At 40.0% G+C, this 4367-nt stretch overlaps 1 long non-coding RNA gene across 1 annotated transcript; it reads left to right on the top strand.

Moving 5' to 3' along the window:
* Window positions 1-690: 690 nt before the first annotated feature.
* On the top strand, window positions 691-4080 carry LOC306927958. Its single transcript, XR_013790616.1, has 5 exons — window positions 691-1166; window positions 1727-1810; window positions 2258-2384; window positions 2752-3591; window positions 3704-4080. It is a non-coding gene; the product is annotated as an uncharacterized lncRNA (long non-coding RNA).
* Window positions 4081-4367: the final 287 nt, after the last annotated feature.

Genomic DNA, 4367 nt, shown 5'->3' with positions numbered 1-4367 from the left:
GTAAAAGTAAATCAAAAAATATTAGAATATTACATGAGACCACTAAAGAAAAGATTATTATTTTTTTTAATCCAGAATTGTCGACCATCTGAAAAGTATATTGATTGCTAACCTAAAAACAACATACACACAAACAAACAAACAAACAAACACGAGGGGGCATCCCGACCCACAGGTTGAGAACCTGTGGGTCGGGAATCGGGATTAAAAAGGCTGACGTGCTGTTCTGTCCGGGTCTGTTAAGGCAGTGGTTCTCAAAGTTTTTATTTATTTAAGTGCACATGCCAGTAGGCCATGAGTAAAGGAGGGAGTTACAATAGCCTAGTCAAGTTTTGATAAAATACTTTTTACAGCCTGCCGTTGTTTTGTTTTTTGGGGGGAAATGGGCACTTTGAGCAAGCTAGAGAGGCAAAAGGGCAGCCTGGGCCCACATGCTCACGTGCATGAGACAGACAGACAGACAGACAGACAGACAGACAGACACGCACACAGGCAGGCAGGCACGCGCTCACACACGCACACACACACACACACACACACACACACACACACACACACACACACACACGCACGCACACACACCTCTAGGGGCTGCAGTTATAAGCTTTGCCATTGGCCCAAAATCCCCGCGACGGCAAAAGACTAACCAATCACGAAGTCTCTCGTTCGGAATCGGATTGGTTACAACGGTCTGTCAATCATTGCTACCAAGTTTGCTAAATTGCTAGTGCTACATGGTGCTACACCAATTCAGCTGATTGTGAAATTCAAAACACGTACAGAGGATTAGGAAGACGTAATTGATTTGCGCTGCACAGAGAGAGAAAGAAGAAAACAAAGAGAGAGAGAGAGAGAGAGAGAGAGAGAGAGAGAGAGAGAGAGATGGCAGGCGAGTGGATAAGCCCCTCACTGCAGACCGTGGACGAGTGGGAGAAAAACTCTATGGTAAAAAAGCGTCCTATTCCACCTTTGCCCACAACTGCATACACTGCAAAGTGGGCGAAGAAAAGGAAAACAGAGGAGGAAAAGAAGTTGACCAAGAAGGAATCAAGGGCTCGTGAGAAGACCAGAGTATTCCTCGGTGATGCATTTGTTCATTGGAGGGAACTTCGTGAGGTCAAAGGGCTCAGAACAGATGAAGAACTTGCTGTATTGCTTCTGGACAGGTATCAATTCTCTTGGTCTATTTCTGTATTTTTGTAGGAAGTTATCCCGAACTGTGCACCATAACTTGTTATTAATTTTGTGTATTAGTACTAAGTAGTCCACTGCACTGAACGTTACTATGAACCTGCATCGCATCTGTCACGCCTCCGAGACACTCCATATATGGCCACAGAATTCATTCCATATGTTGATCTGACCTCATCAAACCCTGGGCCTGTACACTCAAAGGATACCGGAGAAGGTCTTTGTCTTCGACTATGCATGCACATGCATGGTACATATAGCACCACAAAGGCCCTAAAACAAGGCTCCAGGCATCCCAAAACAAACTTATACCAGCCTTACTTACTTTCTAGTTTGTTATCAGATTCTACCGAGTTCATAGCTCTGAAGTCATAATCATGTGAACCATGGCTAGCGAGTTCAGAGCTGAGGGCTTTTCAACCTGCAATTTGTCCACGTGACTATGGTCACATAGCTTATACTGTATATGCTGCTGGGCTGGGAAAATGAATGGCCCACAAATGATGTTGCAATAATATGTGTGTTTATATTGTAGCTACATGAATGACAAGGATTCGTCGACATCTACACCCACCGCACCTCTTGTGTCCAGCATCTATGCTGGGTCTCATTCCGACCGGTGAGTGTACATGAGTGTGCATGTTTATATGCAACTGGAACCACATGACGCGTTGTCGTGGTTCTCCATTCACTATCGCTGTTATTTTCTCTGATGCCTGTGCCTACTGATGTGGGATGTCATTCAATCCAGGGCATGTAATACTTATGTATTCAGTAACTGGCTTCACTAACTTAGTGGAGCCTGTAAAAATGTTTCATGTCACTGTAATGTATGATATGTCTGTCTGTCTGTCTGTGTCTCTCAATGTTTTGGGGTCATTTTAAGTTTTTAATATCTTTTAAAAAAAAAGTTGATTCAGTATTTAGAATAGATATTTGGTATTCATTTAATCAGACACAGCTGCTTCCTATATAAACCCATTGTAACTTCAAACTCCAATTTAAACTCTCTCTGTTTTACATTCAACCTTCACATCAAAGTCCTGATTCTATTCCTTCATTCCAGACCAGTGTGTGTTTGTGGAGTCCACCTGCAGGTGAACACGAGTTCTCCAGCACCAACCAGCACCATTTCTATTAAACAGGAACCTCAAGAAGTTGAAGTAAAAGAAGAACAACTCGTATGACCACGAGTAAGTTTCTTTCTTTCTTTCTTTCTTTCTTTCTTTCTTTCTTTCTTTCTTTCTTTCTTTCTTTCTTTCTTTCTTTCTTTCTTTCTCGTTGTGTTTTAGGGATATCCTCTTATCAATGATGATCATTGGGGGAAATCTTACAATAATGATCATATCATATGTATCATTGAAACATCACTCAAAATGTTTATATGAAATCAAAATAAAGTGTATGTACAGTTACTACAGTATAACACTTTGATTATGTTGGCTATGATGAGGCCATGAAGCAACAACTGAATGATCTAATTTGGAAATCCAATATCTGCTTTGTTATAAACCGTTTTGTGGGAAGACATTTTTTAGAATGCAATTTCATTCTCCACAGATTAAAGGCGAACAGAAGAGGATGGAGCCCAAAGAAATGGAGGCTGCAGGGTCATCGTTGACATAGCAGTGAAAAGAAATGATGATGATGATGAAGACAGCAATACAGAGTCAGCCTGTCCTCAGATACTGAGGACAGTAGTGATGACTGTGAGAGTGTACACATTTATAGTGATGAATCTGATGATGATGGCGCACTATTCTGTGGAGCACTGGCACCACCGACGAGTCACCTTGTCAACAATGGTCTCATGAAAACACAAACTACATAACACCTGTAGCAAAAACAATCAGTCTATCAACTGATAAGGAGTACGGGTGCTGATGCTGTACCTCATCCCTCAGAGATCCAAACTCGCAAGCATTTTCAAATGCATTTCAACCACCCGTTCATGAATCGGCAAGTTATGTGGCGAAGTTGTACACTTTACAGATGGAACGGCACTGATGCAGTTAAACCATTTAGGGCTGTAATATTCACCTCTTCAGAATCTATCTCGCCCCCTAGCACTCCCTGTCCTTGTGTCACTTTTTGTTGCCTGTATTTTAGATAGATGCTACTAGTTGTACATTGGTTACTTGTTCACATGATGTTATTTAAATAGACATATGATTACAATGCTAGGAATGCAAGTTCGGTAGCATGTTTAGACAGATGTTGGGTTTGATCTGTACCTGGCATCCTGGTTACACTGTACCACTTCATTATTTTTCTTTGCACTCTACTCCCTGTATTGCATATCAGTTTAACCACTTTAACCCTATTCATACTTTGGTTATTCGAAAATAAATACATTTGGGAAAAAGCAACACATCTTTACACAAGAATTCTCTTCTGGGGGTCCCTGGCAAAACATATTTTCGGATGGGGGTGCACAGCCAAATACACATCAATTTGGGCCGTGTGTGTGTGTGTGTGTATATATTGGTTAGTATATGCAGGTTGGACACAGTAAAGGTAGAATTATACGTGACTAACTTGGCATTGACAATACAAGTATGAGTCGTTTGGTTTTTCTATCAATTCACACATTTTGTGCAAATCGTACAATAGTGCTAAATGATGCAGAACCTATACAGACCTAATGCACTTTAATCCATATTTCTCAATTCTCAGTGACAGACACTGTTGAAAAGTGAACATGTCTCATGTATGCTTTTAATGTTGCAGATATATGATTTTACCACTAGGTGTCGTATAGTACTTGTGACTTTCAGTGCCTCACTGTATTCTGTTTTATATATGTTAGTGTTTTGTTGTTTATATATTGTTTAAATGTCTGAAGAGACCTTTTGACAATAAATAAAATATTGGCTACTTATGTTTCAATGTGCCTTATTATGTTTTTTTTTTAAATATGCACCCACAGTGGATATTAATAAAATAATTGTTTTTATTTATTTGTGTGTAACTCTCATAGTCTAATGTTTTAAATGCTGGTCCATTTAAAAATGAAATTTTTTGTGTGGCTATCATTTTATTTCACTTGCTTTTAACCCCAATAAGCCCCTTGTTTAAATGTATTCACATTCACAAAAAGCTCGCAAAGCCTAGGCAGCTAGGGATCGTTATGGGTTATGGCTGTCTGTAATTCAGTCAAAATGTAATAATAAGGA

The sequence above is a fragment of the Electrona antarctica genome (assembly GCF_951216825.1).
Source record: "Electrona antarctica genome assembly, chromosome: 8".
In the NCBI taxonomy this organism is placed as follows: Eukaryota; Metazoa; Chordata; class Actinopteri; order Myctophiformes; family Myctophidae; genus Electrona; species Electrona antarctica.
Note: the sequence above shows the minus strand (reverse complement) of the source record. Positions and strands in the feature narration are given on the sequence as shown.